Source organism: Podarcis filfolensis, assembly GCF_964270895.1.
Source record: "Podarcis filfolensis genome assembly, chromosome: 3".
NCBI lineage: Eukaryota > Metazoa > Chordata > Lepidosauria > Squamata > Lacertidae > Podarcis > Podarcis filfolensis.
This window is the reverse complement of record NC_139606.1, coordinates 58,094,534-58,119,892: the sequence shown is the minus strand read 5'-3', so window position 1 is coordinate 58,119,892 and position 25,359 is coordinate 58,094,534. Positions and strand designations below refer to the sequence as shown.

General features: G+C 40.6%; 1 protein-coding gene and 1 long non-coding RNA gene across 20 annotated transcripts in view; one reads left to right on the top strand and one right to left on the bottom strand.

Moving 5' to 3' along the window:
- Positions 1-25,359, top strand: part of PTPRK (protein tyrosine phosphatase receptor type K) — a 330,222-nt gene that overhangs the window by 215,893 nt on the left and 88,970 nt on the right. The window lies entirely within an intron of this gene.
- Positions 6,081-13,355, bottom strand: LOC310760041. The gene is made up of 2 exons (XR_014546715.1): positions 13,318-13,355; positions 6,081-6,362 (listed from the first exon to the last, which is right to left on the bottom strand). It is a non-coding gene; the product is annotated as an uncharacterized lncRNA (long non-coding RNA).

Genomic DNA, 25,359 nt, shown 5'->3' with positions numbered 1-25,359 from the left:
TCCTGTCCACCTAGCAGTTTGAAAGCACACAGTGCAAGTAGATAAATAGGTACCGCTCTGGCGGGAAGGTAAATGGTGTTTCCGTACGCTGCTCTGGTTTCAGTGTTCCGTTGCGCCAGAAACGGCTTAGTCATGCTGGCCACATGACCCAGAAGCTGTCTGCGGACAAACACCGGCTCCCGTGGCCTATAGAATGAGATGAGCGTGCAACCCCAGAGTCATCAGCAACTGGACTAATGGTCGGGGTCCCTTTAACTTTATTAGCCATATTGAGCTTTTTTTTAGGAGGACCCCCAAAATGGTGAGCTTATCAGTTTTGATCTTAGCTCCTAGTGTTATATGACATAGATAGCCAAAATCAGAAAGCTGCTTTGGGAAAATACCTCGTGGGGTTAAATGCTCTACAACAGGGGTGAGAAGAGGCACTAGTTGATTTATGGTAGACTGCCTGCTTTTTCTGGTTGTAAGGAATGCTGGCCTAAGTGCATTTTGATCTAATTGCTTTGAAATAGTTTACAGTAAGTGATTTGTAAATGGAATTAAATATAATCCTGCTACTTACATTCTTAATCAGAAATGCATACTCATATCACTTAACAGTTAAGGCATGACTGACCTTTGTGGAGAGATCCTGTTAAGGGAGTCTTGCTTAGTAAATTAAAAGCATGCCAGTGGACATGGGCATAGCCAGGATTTTTGTTTTTGGGGGACAGGATCTCAGTTTGCTATGTATTTTTATTTATTTATATTGATTTAGGGGGGCTGCTGCCCCTCCCTGTCCCCCCTGGCCACACCCATGCCAGTGGACCCATCAAGTGCAGTGTTGTGTGTGTAACAAGGTGTGTAACAGATTGATTGTACTTAACAGGGCTTTATCTTAAGTGTGTCAAGAAATGCATGCAATTAAAGCCAATGGGTTTTGAAAGTGCTACATTTTGAATGGATGGTGTCCATTCTCTCAATCGCTCCACTTGCCAGCTACACTGAGGAATAAGAGGCTTTGATCTCAGTACACAGTACACAGCACGGTGATCTGGTTAATAGCTGTAATCTCAAGCTAGCTGTGGCAGCACACAACTGCTTAGAATGGAGTTTCACTGTGCCATCTGCTAAGCAATTGCAGTGACTCAAACTGTGATGCTATATTGCTATGGTAAGCAAATACCTTGATGCAGATGCTTTGGATCATGGTACAAGTGATTAGTTTCCTTTTTCTCTTTGCAATTTTGGGTAATTTTTAAAAAGCCATTTTTATTTAAAAATTCCTAAAATAAAATTGGCAACTCCATATTTAATCAAAATACTTTTTATAAACAAACTGCCATTCCTGCCAGATATTGTCATGATTTTTACTGACACTTGAAAATGTTTCATATATTTCATTTGCATTTCTGCTCAATTCTCTCCAAAGTCAGGAAAGTATGATTGTGATGACAAAAACTAGTTTTCAACACTTTTCCAATTTTTACCCACACAATGAAGATTACTAGAAAAATTGAACTCCAACAGAAATTGGAATAAATTGTTTCTAACCATCTCATGATGGAAATAAGGGAACAGGTTGAAAAGAAGTACAAATTATCAACTGCAGGAGTTCAAAATCTATATCTTTAATTATCCTCAACAATTGACACAGTTTTCACAACTCAAAGCAATAATTTCTGAATATGCACATTATGTAATTGTGTAGTATACCCCTCATATATAGTTTCTTATCTTAGTTTAGATTTAAGCATTATGAAGAAGTTCAGTTACTGCTGCAAATTGCATCAGAAAAACTGCTTAATACTGCAGCTGTAATTCGCTTCCAATGTATGTTTGCAAGACCATGTGCTTAGTATTTCTTACTAAGTAACTGCTGTGCCTTTGCAGGTTGGCTGTGTGGACGTGGTTACCACACACCATAGCCAGCTGATCTAGGAACATTACATCTGATATGACATTAGATAGTTACATTACATCTGGGGTGTGAAGGTTTCTCTGCAGCTGACGTGAGGATTAAATGTAGCAGAGTACACAGTGTAGGGAAAAGGACGATATCTCTTAGTCTGAGTTCCAAGAAACCAACCACTTGTGGTGAGCTTCCTGGTCTGTGAAAAGAGTTGGACTTGTGGCTTAGTATAATGGAACAGCCCTATGTATTGTGCCTAGCTGAGTCAATCTCCCCCACCCCTGCCAATTGGCTGGAGAAGGCGGGAGAATAAGGGAATTTTCAGCCTCCTGCTCATCATCATGCAACCAGTGCCAAGCTTCTTTGAGACTCTGCCAGGTACTCCTGGAGTTGCCATCTACTCTGGAGTTGAGTGCAGGACTCCAGGGTTGTTGCTGCCAGGTTGGATGGCTGAAACAAATGTTATTTCCTGGATAAAAGCTTCTAGCTTTATTTATCCACAATTCTTTTTGGAAGGAAGGGCAAAAGATCAACCTGGCTAATATTTAAGCCATGATCAAAGGCAGGGGGATTGCTTGAGTAAGCACAGTGTCTTCTACCTTGAATATATGAGCACTTGAATTTTGACAGACTTCAGTTCTCACTGCACAGAGAGGAGGCAGTGTGAGTTGTTTTGGCATTTCATGGCACTGTGTTATCTTTGTTGTAAGTTGTGAAACTATTTTGGGTACCTTAAAACCTGTGGGCTCTGAATGCTTTTTGAAATAATGGAAATGACATATATTGCTTTGTTAATTTTAAATTTTAAAAATGTCTATTTCATTTAAATTGGTTTAATCTTATTAAATCTACCAGTAGGATTAAAGTAGTTTTGGAATCATATAATCATAGAATTGTAGAGTTAGAAGAGACCCCGGGGTTCTTGTCCAACCCTCTGCAATGCAGGAACCTCAACTAAAGCATCCAGGACAGATGACCATCTAACCTCTGCTTAAAAACCTCCAGTGAAGGAGATTCCACCACATTCCATTGTCAAAGAACTCTTACTGTCAGAAAGCTTTTCCTGATTTTTGCCGGAATCTCCCTTCTTGTAATATGAATCCATTGGTTCAGGTCCTACCCTCTGGAGGAGGAAAAAACAGGCTTGCTCCCTCTTCCATGTGACAGATATCTGAAGATGGCTATCATATCTCCTCTCAGTCTCCTCTTATCCAGGCTAACCTGCCCAACTCCCTCAACGTTCCTCATAAGGCTTGATTTCCAGACCCTTGATCATCTTGTTTGCCGTCCTTGGTACACATTCCAGCTTGTCAACATCCTTCTTAAAATTGTGGTGCCCAGAACTGGACACAGTACTCCAAGTGGGGCACTTCAGACTAAAACAGATGTTGTTTAGTCGTTTAGTCGTGTCCGACTCTTCTGGCCCCATGGACCAGAGCACGCCAGGCACTCCTGTCTTCCACTGCCTCCCGCAGTTTGGTCAGACTCATGTTAGTAGCTTCAAGAACACTGTCCAACCATCTCGTCCTCTGTCGTCCCCTTCTCCTTGTGCCCTCCATCTTTCCCAGCATCAGGGTCTTTTCCAGGGAGTCTTCTCTTCTCATGAGGGGGCCAAAGTACTGGAGCCTCAGCTTCAGGATCTGTCCTTCCAGTGAGCACTCAGGGCTAATTTCCTTAAGAATGGATGCGTTTGATCTTCTTGCAGTCCATGGGACTCTCAAGAGTCTCCTCCAGCACCATAATTCAAAAGCATCAATTCTTCAGCGATCAGCCTTCTTTATGGTCCAGCTCTCACTTCCATACATCACTACTGGGAAAATCATGGCTTTAACTATACGGACCTTTGTTGGCAAGGTGATGTCTCTGCTTTTTAAGATGCTGTCTAGGTTTGCCATCGCCTTTCTCCCAAGGAGCAGGCATCTTTTAATTTTGTGACTGCTGTCACCATCTGCAGTGATCATGGAGCCCAAGAAAGTAAAATCTCTCACTGCCTCCATTTCTTCCCCTTCTATTTGCCAGGAGGTGATGGGCCCAGTGGCCATGATCTTCGTTTTTTTGAACTAAAACAAATATGCACAAAATAAAGTATTTGTATATTTTGAACATGCATTTGTAACTGTTTCCCCTAAACATGGGTCGAAACAATACAGGAGACCTGACATTGCAAGCTTTCTCTTTTAACCCTTTAGTTGAAGAAAACCAAAAAGCTTGTAAAGTATGGCTGATACAGCATGTAATCTTATTTCTGTAATGTCTCCAACATATTCTTCTTGTCCACTGAGACAAGTACAAAGAGAGAGCTGGGGATCTACATTTTACATCTGAACACTGCCCCAAGCCTGCATACCAAGTTTCATTCCACTATCTCAATTTCCAATGTAGACATCACATTACTGCCTCAAGGGAGATAAAGCATTACAAACAAATGGAATGCCAAACAGGTGACTTGAATCAAAGGCCTCACTGCGCTTGTCCCAATTCTTGTTCCTCAACAATGTGCTTGAACAAGTTTCTTTGATAACATCAAACAGAACCATATAATGCCTACAGAAAGTGCCTGTGGATCTCTAAAGAAACCTAATAATAAAGATCTGTAGGATGGCTCTACTCACAGGAAACAACAACAAATGTACTCTCCAGGTCATTAAATTAAATGGTTGCATGCAGTACGGGCCACTTGCCTCATTCTGTACCAAACCTTTCCAGTTCTGTGGAAGCCTAAGGCTCCCAGGGGAAGCAGGTAGTGTCTAGTCTACAAGAGAAGTTGCCTCTGCAGGGTACTAGAGCCAATGGAAGTCTGGAGGGGCTGTCTTGACAAGGGTAGTCAATGTGGTACCCTATAGATGTGGTTGGACTTCCTGTCATCTCCAGACAGCATAGATGATGGGAGTTCTGGTCCAGCAACATCAGGAGGGTCCTGTGTTGGCTACCCCGGCATGAGGGATGAATGAGCATTTATTTGGACTCCCCTGCTCAACACCTGAGGGTCCCAGTCCTGCCACTCACCACGTGGCCTAGGACGAGACCTGACAGGCTCCATAAATGACTGCTGCTGCCGCTGCTGTTGCTAGGAAGAAAGGGCTCCGTTTTTGTTGTGTGTGTTTTGAATTGCTTTAAAATTGCTTTAAAAGAGGTTCAGGCAATTTAATGGACGGTAAGGTTGTCAGTGGTTACTAGCCATGATGGCTATGCTCTGCCTCCATGGTTGGAGTCTATATGCTGCTGAATAGCAGTTCTTGGAAACTGCCGGAGGAGGGCATTTTCATGTGCTTGGATCTTGCTTGGTCACTCTGAGAACAGGATGCTGGACTTGATGAGCCATTGATTTGATCCTATTTTTTGTGTGTGTTTTTAAATTGCTGTTATTTTTTACCTATGTCATTTTCAACTGTGATATTAATGCTGTATTCTTAGTTTTAGATTTATGTGGAAATTGATTTCCATCCGGTTGTGTATGTTTTTGATGTGGTTTATTTATTGTTTGACTTTTGTAATTGTGTAAAACTTGTCATGTTGTAAGCTGCCTTGAGCATTGTTTTTAACTGCGGAAAGGCGGCATGCAAATAAAATGTAGATGGTGATGATGATTTTATTAAGCAGGATTTATATACTGCTTAATCATCAAAACCTCTAAGCGGCTTGTAGAGCAGACAAGATTCAGGCTGAAGTTAAGAATCCATGTAAGACGTTATTGTGATTTGTGCACTTCGTTGCAGAACAATATTTATAAGTGTACTGATTTTCATTTTTGTAAATATCTTGCAACATTCTCATTTCCTGCCTCTGTAGGATTGGTGCTGGATATTGTGCAGGCAGATTCCTGAATGTTTGTTCCAGATGAAAGGGCTGCTTGGAAGCAGCTCAGCGGTTGCTTAGGACTACATCTTCGCTGTGAAATAACTAAGCATGTAACTATTCCAGAGTGACATGCATCTTAAGGAACATCCCTTTGAAATTCCATTTAGAAGTAGCTCTTAAGATAAGGCTATTACTGCATGTAATGCTTGACTATTGACTTTAATTAAGACATACATTTCTTAAGAGTCTTATGGAAGAACAGAAGGCATGAACCTTCTGGACTGCATTCCCTTGTGGGTGAGGTAATAAATCTGACTCTTACCTTAGTACAATAAGCAGTATTCCAACTATGCTGTCAGACGTTTACCACAAGCACACATCTACAGCTGCGCAGGCAAGCAAGAGACTTTATTGCAGTGCAAGGGCAAAGTCTAGGCAGGCAAAAGCATTTGGGAAGAATGCAGACCGGGGGTGTTGAGGGGCAGTGGCTTGGGGAAGAAACGAAGGTTTGCAGAGCATTCTTCAGCCGCACTTCAAGTGTGCCTTTGCAGTGGAACAGACCGTCAGAAGAGCCCGAGCCCAGCAGTTTGGATCTTCTTTACATGCCCCCTTGCCTGTTGCCATTGCCACCTCTGCCATCACCTCAGGTTGGAGACAGCTAACAAGGCGGAACCTTTCCCAGCCAGGGGAGAAAGTGGGGAGTCATGGAGAGAAATAAAGGGAACAAGAGACAGGCAAAGGTTGGCAGGGTCCTTTTTCTTTTCAATTAAGATCTGATTCACCTGGTAAATATTTAGAATATGGAAAAGTTTTATAAAATTAATAGGTTATTTGTCACACGTCACCTGAAAATTTTAAGAGAATGACAATTGCTGTTTGTTTTCCACTTTCCACTTTCTTGCACGTTTGCGGGCAGACCTCCTCTCAGAATTCCAGAGCACACATTTTAAATACATTTTTTAAAACTTCAAAATGCAGCACATACAGATGCAAGAAATTCCTCTGAATAAATCCTCTATTTCTGTTTATAAAGGACAATATTATTTATCTTGGTGACAGCCCTAAAGATAAATTCGCTGCTAAAATCAATTCAGGCTTTTGACATTACGGTGGTTGAAAGGTAGTCACTGAATGAAGGACAGCAAAGGCTACTTTGTGGAATTCTATTTCTATCCCCTGCCCGATGAATCAAGAAAAGTTTCTCTCTCTTCTTCCCACCTCTCATAATTTTCCCCGATAACATTTTATCATTATAGAACCACATTGAGGTTCACAGATAGAGCAGTTAAAGCTGATTAAGCCCAATTCTATCAGCGGTGGGACATTCATTCATTCTTTCCTTCCTTCCCCTCCCTTTCTGCCCTCTCACACCCAGTAACTATTTAATGGGCTAGGTTGAGCAAGATTTACATCAAGAGCAGGGGGCTTAGGCTTGACTATTGCCATGTGCTGTCTTCTCCATCATAACCACATACTCACAACAAAATTGGGTGGGCATCTTGGGCACAAATGGTAGCCTGCAGTGAATCACAAGTGGGGAGAGTGCTGTTATTGTGGGTTTCCCATGGGCATCTGGTTAGCCACTGGAGAACAGCATGTTCGGCTAGATAGGCCTTTGGATTCATCCAGCAGGAGTATTCTTATGTTAACAGTAGTTGCAGGACTGTTTTTTCACCGGTAAGTAGAGGCAGAGTGAGCAGGGCGGAGAACAGTTTTTCTTCTACCTGAAACACTCTGTTCCAGAAAAGCCATTGCCAGCTGGTCTGCTTTATGTTGTGTTTTTAAATAATGATGTATCTGGTTCTTCAGCAACTGTTCTTGGGGGGAATGCAATATTTATGCAGTTTTTGAGAGATTTGTATTCATAACTCTATAGTTTTGCCTTGGTTTCGCTTGCTTGGGTGGAAGTAGTGCTGGATTTGTTCAACCTGGATGCTATTTATTCATTTTACTTCATTATACATAATACACTTGTGCTAGATCTTAAGGCCTATGTAGACTTTATACTCTGCTAGAGAGCTTATCAGCTTCTCTGCAGGCTGCTCAATTTGAATTTCAAAACTGGAAATGAATGAATTTGTGTTGCGCTTTTTGTGTTTTGCTCCAAATTCCTCTCCTGTTGGTATCATCACTCATGAATGAAACGCAAGTGTATAGATTGTTGTTTTCAACGGCTGAAGAGTTTCCGATACTGTTCTGATTGCCAGTTACTTCCACTTATTTCTTTTCTACTACATTTTTTATGAGAAGGTTTGAGAAACGGTGGTAGGAATATATCACAAAAGTTTTGGAGTGGACAGTGCCAGTAATGCCTTCCATTTTTCAAACAGAGCAAGCATCTAATTGGTCTTGTCATTCTGCCTTTGGCCCTTGACATTAATATTATCCAATAAAACATATCTGCTGTCTTTGCAAGAGAGAAGGTAGACTAGCAATAATAGCAGGCTGAGCTGCATTTTGATCCTGGTGCCCTTTAATTGCAAGCTTCCTCCCCTTGTTAAAGAACCCCCATAGGAACATATAGCACAGTTTCCTTTGTTTTTCTTACACAATTTTTATATTATCTTAAACACTTAAGGGTTTCAAATAGTTCTAAAGCAAAACAGACTGAGTTATTGGGAAGCAGCCATAGCATAATGAAGCAAAAGTACATTTGGTTTCCAGAATAATACTAATAGTGATACCCCAAAAATATTAAAAGTAATGAAAGACCTAGAGGGAAAATGCCTTCACTTGGCACCCAAAAGAGAAGAGAGCAGAGTCAGCATAGATAAACCTCTCAAGGCAAGAGCATTTCATAACAGTGATGTGCAAGCCCAAGGCTTGCTGTAGCAAATGCTCATAACACTAAACTATGATTCAGTGTTGCATGCAAATCATATTTACAATTGATGTTCAGGCCAAAGATATATGTACTCTTAAAGCTTGATGATTCTGTAGTCTGAAACACCAAGTCAGTTGTACATGCATGCACTTATGAATTTAAATAGCAGCTGTGACAAACTTGCCCTAGAACTACAATGATTATGAGATGCAGAATGTTTTCCCCCAGCATGCCACACACAACAGCTGTTTAGGGACATAACATTTGGGACAAAATTGAAAGTAGCAGAACTTAGCAGGATGAGCAGTAACATAGGACTAATTTGTTTAAGTTTGACAAATGCTTTTAGCCTTGCCCTTTAATATATAGCTTTTTGGGTAAGCTCTTGAGTGCTTTCCTTTAAATTACTGAACCAAAATTTAACTGCGTGTAGTGCTTTGTAATTATTTGGCTGAAAAGCTGGTGTGACCTTTAAGGAAAGAATGCATATGCATAAATGGGCCTGATTTATTTAAATATTTTATACACAAACTATTAGGCAGGATAATATTTTACTTCAGGGGAAAGACTGGAGTGAAAGGGAACAGCTAATGACACAGCTTGGAGCCGCAGAATTCCATTATAAGACATTATCACAGCATTAGTGGGCTCTAATTTGGCATTATTAAATTTGAGGTAAGGAGATTTTTTTGTTTAAATGGTTAATTGTACTTTAATTTTTGGGACTGGGAGTAAAAATTATTCCATGTAGCTTATTATATCTTTGTTTTCCTTTCTCTGGAATAGAAATATTGTCCACTGGTGTCCTATTGTCCTTGGAGGTGTCCAAAGCTTTCTGCTTCACTACCCCCCTGCCACATTTACTAAGGAGAAAAGAAGGGCAGAGGTCAGGGCTTTTTTAAAATCTGCGTTCATTTTGAGTACCTTCAACAACCTGTTGCCCTCCAGATGTTGTAAGCTGCAACTCTAGGCTGGGCAATGACTGTGTTTGAGGCATAGATTCAAAAAGAATAATATCTAAGGGGCTATAACCAATTGACTGAGTGATCTCTTTTCATGTGCAAGAGTCCTGGTCCTAGTATTTCAGGTTAAACATGGGATAGCTTACCCATGGTCCTCTCGAAGTTTCTGAACTACAGCTTCCAATCACTCCTGGCCTTTGGTTGTGCTGGCTAGGGCTGATGGGAGCTGCAGTTGAGCAACATCTGGAGTACCACAGATTAGGTGCCTCTGAATTAAAGGATCTTGGGTTGTACACTCTTAAGTCTGAGGAGGCAGGAAAGGTTAAAATGGATGACTAGTGCTTTGTGTCCCTCTAATTTACTGTGTGCCTTTCAATTTCTGTTTGCCTGAAATCTGTTGGTCAGTGCAGGCAATACTAAGCTAAATAGATAAACAAGGCAGTTTCCTATGTTTCTCTCCAGGATAAGAGACTATCTGGAACATTCATAGTACTCTACAGTTGGTTCTCTTTCTTTATCCTAGTATTTCATGTTAAGTCAGCAAGGAAAGCAAGGGTGTGTTATGCTTTTGTGCCTGGCACAGAGTTTGGATTGTGGCCATAATTGGACACAGTGGCTTATCTTTCACAGTCTGAATGGGTGCCAGCATTTTCTGCCACTCTTAACTATAAAAAGATTTGATGATTAGAGAATCTTTAATCCACAGTAGCAGTTTTGGGTGTCTGCATTCAGCTAGAAGGGATTTCCCCCTGTGGCCGATGGAAAAATTGTAGGGAAGGACTGATTGTCATACCGAATAATATGTGTGTGACACATAGCATAGAATCATAGAATCATAGAATCATAGAGTTGGAAGAGACCACAAGGGCCATCGAGTCCAACCCCCTGCCAAGCAGGAAACACCATCAGAGTACTCCTGACATATGGTTGTCAAGCCTCTGCTTAAAGACCTCCAAAGAAGGAGACTCCACCACACTCCTTGGCAGCAAATTCCACTGTCGAACAGCTCTTACTGTCAGGAAGTTCTTCCTAATGTTTAGGTGGAATCTTCTTTCTTGTAGTTTGGATCCATTGCTCCGTGTCCGCTTCTCTGGAGCAGCAGAAAACAACCTTTCTCCCTCCTCTATGTGACATCCTTTTATATATTTGAACATGGCTATCATATCACCCCTTAACCTCCTCTTCTCCAAGCTAAACATGCCCAGCACTTGCTTCCGACTTCTAAACAAAGAAAGTATACTGGATTTCCGCACATTAATTCTCCAGTGACTTCAGGCTACTGTTTCAAAATGAAGGTGGGCACTTCAGAAGGCCACTTTGCTCATTTTAGTTTAGCCAATGGACCAGTGAAATAATGCACTGTGCTAGGAGCATCCCCTTGTCTTGTCAACTGTCTCCCCTCCCCTCCCCCCCAACCCCCCAGCATCCCAAAAGATTCAGAAAGAGAGAGCACACACTCACACTCACAGCCTTTACTTTTCCAAACTATATGCATACAAAAATAGATTCCATAGAATTAACCTTTGAAAGCACATTGGGCAGTTGTTGGGCAAACAGGTCAGTGCAGCAACTCCCAGTAGTTCATTCTGGCCAGCAGAAATACTTGGGCTGATGGAACAATCACTTTAGGACAGCATTGAATTCCAGTCATAGAGCTGAAAGAGGAACTGGGACAGAGCACTACTCTTGCAACTTCCTTCTTTGGCTCGATATACTTGTTGAGGAGGAAGGTAACCACCATGATCAAGGAGGCAGGGAGCTTCTGAATTCAACTGAGCTCAGAGGTTTTGCAGCGGAAGGCATCAATGGTGTCGCTGTGCCCACATGTGTTGCATTGGCAATAATGCATTTGTGTGCTGATATGCACGTGCTGCAGAGCCCTATGCAAGTGAACTACGCTGTCCTCAAGCTCCTCTTGAGAGTCCTGTGATCTGACTGGAAGGTGTTCTGACCTGTGTTGGAACTTGTATGTATTTAACAGACCTTTTCCTCACAAATCAGAAGGGGAAAAAACAGATTAATTAAACTCAGGAAATTAAATATCTGTAACTTTTGATCAAAATAGGAACCTAAAGCCCAGTAATGAAAAGACGGGTGCTTAAATAACATGCACACACAAAACCCTTGATCAAATTTAGATAGAATTAATTAAGGATATAATATTCTGTCACTAAGCTATCTTGAAGCTTTTGACCTAAGTTGCAATTTAATTTCAATACTGTTGATATTGAAAAATTCCTCACAGTTGGAGAAACTAATGCAGCTTGGCATTGTTAACACTTCTTGCTGGGCTCTCCTACTGGCCTTCTATATTTAGGATTAGCGAGACAATTGTTGCCATAGCATGAATTTATCTGATGACACACATATTGCATATTAAAATAAATGGCAAAATGCTATTTTCATTTCCTCCAGGTTGCCCACTCCCACCCCTCCAGATCCATGCAAAACTAATGTACTCGACTGGTATAAAGCTTTCAAAAAATACATGGGAGGAAGTTGTATCTCTGGGGAGGACGGTGGGTGAAGCGGCCAAAGGAATGTCAAACATGACCATCACACAGCAAAATGTGTGCTGAATTTCTAAGTCATTAAATGCAGTTAAAATATCTAGATTATATTGTCTCTTTAGCAGCAAAGCACTTTGGCTGCCTCAGCTCTTAAAAAAAAGTCAGAGCTACAGCACTGCATGTGCATTTGGTCACTATTTTCTCCCTCTCCACTGCAAAGTGAGATGTATGTGTGAATCACATTACTGCATGTCACCATAGTTACTCAGGTGCCCACTCCATGCAACTGAAAAACTACTCTCATTGTGTCTACAGTGTGTTGAAGCCACCTAAAATTACCTAGCCACATTTTACTGTGGTAACATCTGATGTTTGTTTCTTTGAATAGATATATTTGAAAGAATGGCTCCATTTGAAAGGTGTTCTTTCTTCTACAAGATGCATGTGGAGCATCTAACATGAATTCCTAAACTGTAGTTTCCTATAAGAAACATTCAATAAGCTGTGTGTTTGAATACCATTACCCCTCCTGCTGCTTAAGACACTTTCTCAATTAGAAAACTCGAATTCTGTATCCATCCTGACAATCTGCTTTGTTTCTCATCATATTTATGTGCCAGCTGTTCATGACTTTGACAAATGATGTCATTACCCAAGATGGTTGGTCCCCATTTATCTTTATTGCTGTTCTGCAAAGTGTCCAGAACAAGAAACTAGTAAGTGCTGACTGGATCTTTAATCTAGAAGGCTGTGGTTGGTTACCACCATACAGGGCCACATAGTATCTCTGAGTGACTTATTTAGCAGTCTTAGTTCTGCCTCACTGAGGAACACTACATTTGGGAAAGCTATTTAAAAGTTTGTAAAAGTCAAGTAAATATGTATATGATGATGCGATTCAAATAGTACAATTAACAGATGGCAGGGACAATTGTGTATTTATATTTCTGGGGAACAACACTTGGCAGATATGATTATTTTACAGGTGTTAACTGCCCTTTTATTAAGAAATGGTACATCACAATAGATGCTTCATAAAGTCAACAATTTATCATCTCTTTTCATATCCCTTCCATGAAAACCTCCACAGCTAAATTCAGCATATGCAAGGGCATATGCAAGTGTACTTTCAGGTTTGAAACAACAGAACTGAAGAATAGGTGTTGAATAATTTTACATTGGTGACTGAGAAAAGCGCCCATGTCTTTCTTTTTTTAAGAAGTTAACAAGTTACAAAGTACCCATAAATACAAGCAGATGGCTTTTGTGGGTCACCAACGGCTAGAGAGAACTACTCTGGTTTTGACATAGAAGCTGAATTAATACTAATACCTTTACATTTGACGTCTTGTCATTCACCCTCATCTCCCTGCATTGAAAAGCATATAGTTGAAGTTATAGAGATATGGAGGTCAGCACCAATCCTTTGTTCAGAAAATCCTGCATTGCTTCATCATGTATCTGTCTATGTGGGCATATTCTCCTTCATGCTTTACAGACCACTAGTCTTCGACAATTGACATTGGAAATCAGGTGACAAGTCTGCTGTCATGTACTGTACTAAGAAAATACCCTCTATAGTCAATGGGAAATGAAGGAAGATACTCAGCACATAGGTTATCCTGAATGATTACAGTACAACTAGAATCCTATGGTATGGCATATTTAGGCTAACCATTCACAGTCCACTTAGACTAGAGTAGTCTCATTTAGTGTTGCCACAGCATATAAATGGATTTGTCCTTGGAAGATAGCATGAAATGCTTCTTATCATAATTACCCATTTTTAGATATGAGTTGATAGTGCTTTTTTAATAGGGTTGTTAACCTATTAACTATTTTAGTTGATGAAGCAGTAAAAAGGCAGTTGATCAATCAGCTAAATTTCATATTACCAAAGCCCAATATCAGTGCTTTTTAAAGATATTGAAGGAAATGTAGCATGACTTGAAAACAAGAGCTATCATCATAGTTAGAACAAAAGCCCATTTTAATCCCCCCATACTGTATTGCAATTAGGGATTAATGAATCAGTCTATTTTTCATCTCTCTTGCTTCTGAAGGTGCTCATCCTAAACCTGTTCAATCCCAATTCCACTAATATGCAACTTAAAAAAATTATCATGAAATTTACATTTCACTATATATTTTTAAAGGGACGCGGGTGGTGCTGTGGGTTAAACCACAGAGCCTAGGACTTGCTGATCAGAAGGTTGGCAGTTCGAATCCCCGCGATGGGGTGAGCTCTTGTTGCTCGGTCCCAGCCAACCTAGCAGTTCGAAAGCACGTCAAAGTGCAATTAGATAAATAGGTACCACTCTGGCGGGAAGGTAAACTGCGTTTCCATGTGCTGCTCTGGTTTGCCAGAAGCGGCTTAGTCATGCTGGCCACATGACCTAGAAGCTGTACACTGGCTCCCTCAGCCAATAAAGCGAGATGAGCGCTGCAACCCCAGAGTTGGTCACGACTGGACCTAATGGTCAGGGGTCCCTTTACCTTATATATTTTTAAACTTACTTTCCCTAAGAATTCACATTTCTAAATCTATTTTATTACATTGAAACTGCAGAAGACTGCACCACAGCATTTTGAAAAGTGCAAAATCCAGAGGCAATAGTAAAGTTCCAGTTCCCTCATAAGTCCTGGACATGTGAGTCAAGTCAGTTCATGCATTGCAGAGGGTTGGACTAGATGACCCTTGGTCCCTTCCAACTCTACGTTTCTATGATGTCAGAATCCAGAAAAATTGAATTGCTAAAGCATCCCTAATTCCATTAATACAACAGAACCAAACCAACATAGTCTTAAATACTAAACATGTGTGAGCCCCACATCAGCCCCACTGATGATAATTTCATTTCACCAGTTGTCCCTGTTGATTCATCAACAAAAACTTTAAGTAATTAGGGCTGTACTCCTGTGCCCACTTACCTTGAGTACGCATGTATAGGATAGCACTATAAGGTTATTAAAATATATATCCATTAGTATATGTCCATATATCCATTAGAAATGTTAGGTATCTAGTAATTATCCAGTTATTTACCCCATCCCCCTGAAAGCAATTAATTCTAGTATATCCATTGGTCTTGGGTTTTTCCTAATATATGATAGCACACCGCCTATGAGAATTATGAGATGTGTGGGCTAGGTGATTTGTAAAGTAGCAAAATATATTAGAGGGATGGTGAAAGACACCATCATGTAAACCCATGAACTATTTACGCATGTTACATTGCTCATATAAGCTAAAAAAGTGCAAAAAGAGCACTCCTGTGTGAAGCTCTTAGAAATAGTAGAATGAGTAATAATGCAGTAGCATTATTCCCTCAATTTTTGTCTCAAATATTTGTGTGCCTGCAAAACAAAGCCTCATTCTCATGGCACTTGAAAATTCCTTTAGAAAATTCCTTTAGGTGGGTGCTTTGGAGCTTACCATATCATTACAAGATAGCCAGTGATGTGCATTGCAATGATGTGCATTGGAGTTCATCAACATTTGGAGTGCCACAGGTTTCTCACCCCCTTGTAGTAAAGTCTGAAAAATAATTTGCCCTTTAGCAATCCACTGGGTATGGAAAACAATGATGTCTATAACTATTAGTTAGGCGGCAGGAGGAATAAAGGATTTGTGGGTTTTTAAAGTGTTTAGGTTTGCCTAGCGCTTACTTAATTTGGGTACCCAATGCCTTGGCAGAAGAAAGCCGGCGGTCCACATATTATTATCATTGAAATAAAGGAAAGGGTAATGTTCCTTGATTACATGTGTTCTACTCAAATTATTTGGTCAATAGCCAAAGAGTTACTTTAGGGCCCAGTGGCATTTGGTGTTGTTGAACTAGCAGAGTTACAAACTCCTTTTTAAATTCCCCTTGCATTTCCAAAGCCGCTGTTGTTGTGTAGTGGTGGGTTACTAGTCAGAATCTCTGGGTCCTTCCTGGGCTGGTAGAAACACTGCTCTAGATCTTGGGATCGTGCTGTTTGTCTTAAAATTCACCCTGTCCAAGGCAGGGTGTAGAGAGGCTACCTTGCCCTTGCAGCTTGTAAAAATGCCAACCAGAAGTTTTAATTCAGACTTTCTGCTGCAGTTTCCCCATCTAAGCACTTGGAGGAAAAATGCCAAGCATCAGTCAGAGCTCTTAATGGGCCTGGAAAGCAGTGTTGAAGAGAGCAGTGTTGGAGCTTCGAACAAAAGGAAATTAACTTGACCCAAAACTCCTTGTTTTAACTACATCCATTCAGTACTTCCCTCTCTCCCCCATCTCCCGGATATTTGATATTCTTGGTTTTGAAATACAAGGGAGAGGGCTGCCAGCAAAACTTTGTCTCATTTTCTTTGACTAGAAATCACAGAAGCATGTTAAATGAGCAAAAAGGATTTGGTTTCACAGACATGTCTTTATGTTTGGCCTGTGACTCTAATTTGAATTGTCCCAAAGGAGGTTTATATGTCTTGCAGAAAAGAGACCAGTTTTCAAGCAAAAGAAGGACACAATTGTTTTTTGCACTTGAACATGATTTTGCTCTGTTCTGTTTACAGTGGAAGACAGCATGACCCACTTTTCTGACTCTGGTGGCAATACGATACTTGAACAGAGACAGTACAAAAAAGCAATCCACCTAAATTATGTTGATTATAATATCAAACAAATGTTTGGGTAATGCAATTATGAATAATTATGAATAATTTACCATGCAACAACTTTCATTATTGGCTGTGACACCTTCCCACATATAGTCACTGACTGACTAATCTCTGTCTCCTAATTCCTGTGTTTGGAATACATATGGGAGTTGGTACCATGTGGGGGCGTCTTATATATGGTAAAATACGGTACATACATTAATGCAATTTTGCCCAATCTACATATTTTTATGAAGCAGTTTTCTGTAATACAGTTTTGTGTGCTATTTTCAGTAATATATGCACACTTTACCATTTTTGCATGTATTACTTGGCTGGAAAACTACTTTTCAAAATTCAGAGAAGTGTGAATTCTGAAGGATGGCATATTGTTTCAGAAAGTGTTTTATATAGGTTTGCTTTTAATTGCAAACTGAATCAGTTTTCTCATCCATCAAAAGTGTCTGCTGAACCTTAGGAAATGATTGCATTTGCATGTCTCTTTCTGGTCCAGGACCCACAGAGACACCAAGTCTCAGAACACATGCAGATGGCCACCAGAAAGAAGCCTACATTGCACTCTGGGGTCTTCCTTCCTTCCTGTTAAAAAGCATGTGGTTTTGTGTTATCAGAATCAAGCCTGTGGGTTGCAGCTTTCTAGAAAAATGGTGTAAAAGTGCAACATTGATTTGTTTATGATTTTTTGCAAACCCTCGGATCTGCTTACAAAATATGCTTATGTTGAACAAAGCTCTTCCTACTGTATGTAAAAATTAAGTTATTTAGCATATGGTATGCGTTGGTTGATTTGATATGTTTCGCCTCACATTTGGCACTTCTCAAAATTCAGAAAAGATATGCAGATTAATTCATGAAAGCAAACGTGCATGTTCCCTCTGGTATATTTTAAATTAGAGAGCAGACCTCCAGGTTGTATTCAATGCAATTTTCACACAAGTTTGAGCCTCCTCCACTGCAAAACAAATATTGGATGCAAAAACAAAAATGGCCAGCAATTGATACAGATGGCAAGATTTCCCCTGATAATGACTATGCCAGATTTCTTAGAAACAGTTAGATAACTCTTGTGTCGTTCACCTCTAAGTGCATGATGTGCACTCAGTTTTCTCATAACTTCCAGTCAGAATCAGTTGATCCATTCCCACCCATCTGGCACCCAAGTCATGAAGCTGCTCTAAATGGGCAAAGATGTGGGGGAAAGGAAACTGCATGTCTTCCCCATGTTGAGACCCATGAGCCCCAAAACATGCCTGGAAGTCTTCTCACTCCAGCTGTGATGCTTTGAGTCACATGTTGCATCGTTCCCCCCCCCCAACCTAGTGCCTTCCAGATATTTTTTAATACAACTTCCATCCCTCCCACCCAGACTGATGAGAGCTGTTATTCAAAACATCTGGAAGGCACAGTGCTGGGATAAATTGGTTTGGAGCTTCTTCTTTTCCACATTTCCCTTAATATATGAACCAGCAGTCAGTGTGCTAGATAGAATACCTGATTTTCTGGTCTCTTCAGGCCCGATGGTTCTATAATTTGAAGACTGACACTTAGAAGCAGCAAAGATGTAGCAGCTTTTTGGGGGGGAGGGCGCGGAATTGATGCTGCCCAACTCAATTGCTTCCTAATGTTAAAGACAAACTAAATACCTTAGAGAAATAATCTCAGAAAATGCTTGTGCCATTTACAATTCAAGCAAAGCTTTTCTGGCGTTGGTTTGTGTTTCCTGTCACATTTTTTGTTTCTTTGCTGTTTCATTTTCATGCTTGTTGACATGCTCATTCACATTTTATTACACCAGATAGGTTTGATTCATCTGGAGGAATGAGTTTAAAGAGGTCACACCTTATAATCATGCTAGCATTTCCACTCGTTGAAGGCTATATATTTTCTTTTTAATTTAAATGCTGGAAAATGCTCTCGGATTACTACACCTAAGCTGAGGAAATCAATGGAATTTATTATCAAGGGATGTCTAATCTCCACTGCTAATACAAGACTGCACAGCTATTGATTACAGGTGAGGGATACACAAACTGTTAATCATGAATGGAGGCTGCAGAATAAACATACCATCAGATACCAAACAGACAAGTAATTGCCAACAGTGCAGTTATATCTTTGTCTCTTTGCTCTGTCTCTGCAGCAGGGACAAATACATTTTGCATGCATAAGTATATGCGTTAAAATATATTGATGATCCGCTGGTTTCTGTTGAAGCTATGATGAGACTGCTGATCTTAACAGTAAGTCCCCTAGATCCATAAAGTTAATTAATAATAATAACTAACGATAATATCCATAAATTAAGTCAGGTGTTTTCTTTAGCTCCCCACAGTCAGTAACAGATTTACTCCTTTCACCTGGAAAAAGGAGAAAACAAAAAGCTAATAGTTTTTCATAAACTCAGAAGAAAAAGAAAGGTATAGAACCACTTCACTCCTTATGTATATTTTAGGTAGGTGATCCCTTGGTTTTCATCTCACCCCTGAGATACAGTTATGTAGAATTGGTTGCATGTTGGCATACTGGGTCTGTATGTATGATACATTCTATACTTAGCAACCATGGAATGATGGGCAGTCCACTTGTGAATCAGGAACAGGTTAAGCAACAGGACGCAAAGAGTAGGAATAACTGGACGCCTGATGGAGGTAGAAAGTGTAGTCTCCCAAAGATCGGTATTGGGAGCTGTGCATTTTAACTTGTTTGAAAATGATCTAGACTTAGGAGTGAGCAGTGAGTTGAACCGAGTTTGATGATTATACTAAGTTGTTCAGGGTCAGTAAAACAGAAAAGGGTTGCAAACTTAGTGAACAGGCCACAAAGTGGAGAATGCATTTGGTGCAGACAAGTGTATAGTGATATATATGTTGCAGTGAAAAATCGTAATTTCACATATACGCCCATGAGATCTCAACTGGCAGTGACTGACCAGGAACAAGTCCTTGTGGTCAGAGTGGATACCTCAATGAAGATGTTGACTCAGTTTGCAGCAGCTGTGAAAAGGCAAATTTCATGCTAGGGATCATTAGAAAAGGAATGGAAAACAGCCAGTATCATAAGGCAGCGGGAGGCCCCATTAGCTAAAGTGGTGTCTCAGGTTAAGAACAGTTTCAGGTTAAGAACGGACCTCCGGAACGAATTAAGTTCTTGACCTGAGGTACCACTGTATAAAAGGAGAATTCCTAGATGCCAAGATCCTGGTTTGGGGCAACTACTCTTTGGTGAGAGAACCCCAGCAGAGATTTAAAATCGCAAAACATGCAGCAAAGTAAAGTGTGGAAATACGGGCTGTTGGACCTTAAAAATGTGCCCGTGTGAGTTCCAAAACTCCCTCTTCCCCCAGCATTTAAAAAGACCACATGTTTGGTAAGTTTAAAATTGGTTTACTTACAAGCGCTTCAAAGGTCAAGCTCTTGTGCTTTTCCATATTTCAGTCAAAAATGTTGCATAGGCGGTAAAACTTGGCTTAGTTGCAAAGTGATGAAAGTTCCTAAATTATTAGTATTGTAACTCAAGAGAGGATTGTTAAAGCCATTCAGCTAAGAGGCTAGCAAGCAGCTTTGTTTCTTCACACATTGAGCTGCTTGGATAGACTGGGAACAAAGGCTTGATTACCTAGTCTCTCCCAAGGTGAGCTAAGCCTGGCCAGATAGAATGCTAAAAACTCTATAGTTTTTAGCGTTCATGCATTAATCAGACTTAAGCATGTTGGTTATATGAGACGGGATATCCCACTGCCCAAAACATTTGAAGGGCGCCATGTTGACTCCCCTGATCTAGAGCATCCTGGAAGGAGATGTGTAGGGCAGCTTTTGACCCCTAAACCATCTTTCCCCCCTCCTTTTTGTTGAGAGAAATATTCATTCTTGTGTTTTTAAACCGTCCTGTGATCCTCAGATAAAGGGTGGTATATAAATATAATAAATAATAGAGAATATATTTAATCTCAGGATGCTTTGAACATGTTCTCTGTTCTTTCTGGGACAATGCTTTATTTCCTTTGTGCATGGGACCTTATTATTCTGTGCTGTTCTAGCCACCCCTTCCTTAATCCTAGGTTTGCACTGCTTTGGTGAGTCTTAGATGTTCTGGAACATCATAAAAGATTACTTGAAAAACAACCAACTGGATATTTACTTATGAGCTGCCCATCTTGAATTATATCCTATGCTACCAGGATATGCGGGCAAAGAACATGTCTGTACTTAAAGGCTGGACTAAAGTAGAAAGGAAATAATTCAAGCACAGTAACTCAGAAATGACCTAGTTGGTCATTGTCATTACAGTTTGACTCATCATAGTATGATTCAGCTCTTGTAAACCAATATTATTGTTCTTATAGTGCCGAAGGAGAGAAGAGATTGACAGAAGTATGGCAACCTTGGCAGGTTTGAGGTTGAGAAAGAATTTGATCCTGTAACTTCCAATCTTGTAGGTCACAGTCATCACTACTATGCTATGTATGTAAGAGGCTTTTCCAGTGTCCCATGAACACTAAGTTGTGGGCCAGTAGCAAGTCACTACGTACCATGCTTGTGAAATCTTTGGTCTGGCTCCTGATTAGGTCTTGCAGTTTGAGAACAAGAGAGCGCAAGGAAAGAAAAACTGCTAAGGCATCAAATATTCTTGCTGTTCTCTTTATCGTCATCCTTTGCCTTTGCTATGAAATTTGTTTCATTGTTTTCAATTTCACACTGACAAATGTGAATGTTATCTTTTGACCAGAAAAGCCACTTCCTTTTATTTTAGATAAATGAAACTGAAATTGTGCATTCTGATGAACCTATGGGATTTCTCTTGAAAAGCGGCAACAGCAAAACACTTGTCATGCTTGAGTGTCCTATCCTTGTGTACATCTTTGAGAAATAGCCTTTTTGTCACAGGCCCTGGGACATACTCTGCTTTTCTTTGACTGACAGCAGGTAATGTGTTTTATCATTAAAATTGGTTCTGAGGAGATGCACGCGGCTCTCCTTTTTTCTTTCCCAACTGTGGAGGCCTTTTTGTTTTGAAAACAATCTCTGAATAAATGGAGATAATCTCTACAAAGGGGCACTGATATTGAACTGTCATATTGTGTGTTGCTTATCAAGCGCTAAAGAAATCGAATTTCATTTTAGCCATTATCTAGAGCTACTTATTAAATCATTCTGCTGTTGAAAGGTGGCTGATGGGTCAACGGGTTTTGTGTCTTTTCTTCTATCTGTCTGTCTATTATTAACCTTTAGAGAATACTAAAGCTATTATTCATTGTATCTTATAAAGTGGTGCTCAATCTTCCTGATCCATAATGGTGTGTATGTGTACCTGCCATGGCTATAGTCTCACTCTTATATATGCAATTTTCGTATTGTTGCCTGGGAATATGTGGAATTTCTCTTCCCTTATTACTGTTGAAGAAGCATCAGTTTCATCTCTGATACGAGGCTTAACATTTGATACTAAATAAATTATCCATCGCCAGTGATTAAAAGTACACTTGTGGTGTTATTGAAAACAAATAAGGATGGGCACAATTCCTACAATTCTTCCTTTCTCCCTCCTTCCCTTCAACTTCCTGTTTGGACCTCAGTGCATGCACATTGTAACACAACAGTCATTATACAGAATAGAAGGACTCTCCACACTGCTCATGCATTTATCCAACCATTGCACTCCTCCTTGGGGGACTGATTGTGCTGAATAGGACCTTGCAGAGGACAGTGATGGCTAGAAGAGTGCATGAAAGATGGCATGGACATCTTGTTTGTGTAATTGTCAGCTTGCTGCAGTGTACAAATTATTTTTTATCCATAAGTATAAAGACACATAGCACTACATTAAGCTCCAGATACTAGCATTTTGGATTTCATACAGTACTATACGAAATTACAGAGGGCAGTGTTGTATTCTTGTGTGAGAAGACATTCCTAGGCTAAGATCAATAAAACTGCTATTTTCAGCGGGGTAATTGTTAAGTTAGTCTGTTTTACAGCATCAAAAGCATCAAAGGCACCTTAAAGACTAATGAATTTATTATGGCATAAACTTTTGTAGACTCGGGTCCAATTCATCAAAAGCTGGAGTTTGTGTTGATCTTTGATCCAAATTCCACTATTACCTACATTCTATTTCTCTTGGAAATAAATGGATTAGCAGTTTATTTCAAGTCATAAATGGTACATTACGGCATGATGTGGCTTACTTCATTTGAATGAGTTAGATGAGAGAGCGGATATTTTGTGCTGGTTTAAAATCATAGAATTGTAGAATTAGAAGGAACTCCAAGGGTCATCTAGTCCAACCGCCTGCAATGCAGAAATCTTAGCTAAAGCATCCATGACAGATGGCCATCCAGCCTCTGCTTGAAAACCTCCAAGGAAGGAGAGTCCACAACCTCCCTAGGGAGACCGTTCCACTGTTGAACAGCTCTTACTGTTTAGATTATGGTTTAGCTTTTTGTTTGGATGAACATTTTTATTGTTTTATGTTTATATGGTTTTATTGACTACCTTACATATTTTTATTGCAAATCGCTTAGGGAGTTCTTGTTGGGTGATAACGCCAAGGCCGGTGCCTCCCCCCCCCCCAATGCAGCATCACCCGGGATTCATTCCTCCGGTCTCCCATCACATTGATATGACCCCTGAGCACACAACTAGCAGAGTCCAAACAGAAGCTCAGCCTTGAGGAGTAACATCTAAGCCTAATTTATTGCAAATTAAATCAAACAGAACGGAACAAAGAAAAATATGGCCCCTCTCTCTGTCTTTCTTTCTCGGAGAGAGAACTGCAAAAACAATGGCTATACAGAGCGGTAACAGTGTGTCTCCCTTTCCACTCACAAGACTCCAATAATCAGTGCTGGAATGTAAACAGACATGTGACGTAACAATCTCACACATCTGCAGCACGGGAGGAATGGAATTCTCAACAGTTCTATGGATGTGTAAAGTGATATATAAATAGCGCACTGGAAGCAGTGGTGGAGAAACCCTCTCTGGTACCCGGGGCGGGGCAGCCCATACAGAGTGCTCATGTATGGCATCCCGTACGGATTGCGCATGTGTGGCATCCTGTATGGAGTACGCACATGCGGCAGCCCGTATGGACGCCCTCGGCCGCTCTACAGCTGGAGGGAGGCAGGGGCCATCTTGTCTCCCCCCCCCAGAGTGGCACCTGGGGCAGCCTGTCCCCTCCACACTCCCCCTTCCTACACCCCTGACTGGAAGGTTGCTTAAGCTGAGTCCTCACTTAGCACTGAGTTACGTTTCTTTTCAGTCTCTAATGCACAGAGAGTTGTACATTAGGAGAATAGGCATTCCTTGAATCTAATTAGAAATTTGATTGGGTGTGTGTGAACAAATAAGCTTGTGAGCCTCTGTGAAGATGAGAATAATAAAAAGTATAACTTGATGCCCTTTGGAAGTATTGCCTGCTTCTTGGAGGCAAAGCCCTTAGATAGAATTGAGTTGCAAATGGGCTCAGCTGACAATCCGTAGGGCAGAGAAGCCCGGAAGAGTAATAAACGGAGCACATTAGTTCTCTTCCAGTTTCAAATGAAATTATTCTTAATGAGATGCAATTAGGTTTTTTTGGAATTTACTAAACAATCTAGCGACCTCTTATCTGGCAACATAATTATTAGGAGATTACTTTCTACTGAGGCTCTGCAGATGGAGGCTTTGTGGTGCAGCAGTTTAAAACAATTGAACCTGATCTCCAGAGACCCTGTTATGAATGTTGCTCCGAGAAGAGAGCAAAAAATTGCATTTTGAAGCGCCATTTTCAGCAGCAGAGGGACAGTTGGCAGAGTTTACCAAGGCTGCTGAGAGCCGCTACAGACTTTAATTACCATCTCAGCCTTAATAGAAATTGTTTGGTCTCTGCCAATGGTAAGCACGGTGGTGAGAAATCTCAACTTGTCTTTCCTCCCCGCTCCCTCCACCCTTTCTGGCAGGCAAAATAAAGGATGCCTTTAATGTGCCTTCCAATACTGGGGCACGTCTGTTACATTTCAAGGAACTTTGAAAACATTTTCTGCTCCACCTTTAACTTTTTTTAATATCTAGTGTAATGCGGCCAGAATGCTTATTAGTGTTCCTGCCTTGAGGAAACTAAATCAAAACACTTTGAAATTCAGCGTGACAGACTGAAACCTCACATCCCAGTCTTATTCTTCGCTGTTAAGGAGGTTCAAGCAGTGGCCTTGATTCCAGGAAGCGTTGCAGTAAATTGTGTTTTGGGGCAGGGAGGGTAAAACTACTTTTAGCCTTTCAAGCAAATGCAACGTGAAATTAAAATGTCAGGGCCAAACCAGTCAATATATTCACTGTGTGTATACATTTAATGTGTCGCCGTCTTCTTTTTTACTTTAACAAGACTACCTATGGAAGAGGGATGCATCTGACAATTCTAGTGACAATTCTCTCACACATCCCTCTGTAGCTGCTCTTCAGCTGCAATGGCAGCTTCCCTCCTAGTGGAACAAGGAAGTTCAGAGGGAGGGGATTTTCCATTGGGTGCCAGCACAGGAGGAACGAGTTGTTGTTGTTTTTAAAACATCCAACACTCACATGCTATAGACTAACTTCTGATGGTGCCTTCCACAGCAGTACAAAACAATCTCCTAATAACTGTTTACAGATAAGAGGTTTATTTTTAAAGAATGAATAATAAGCAATTAGCCTATCACCTAACTTCACACACACACACGGACAAGCAGAGGGTGAGGATCAAGATGCCACTTC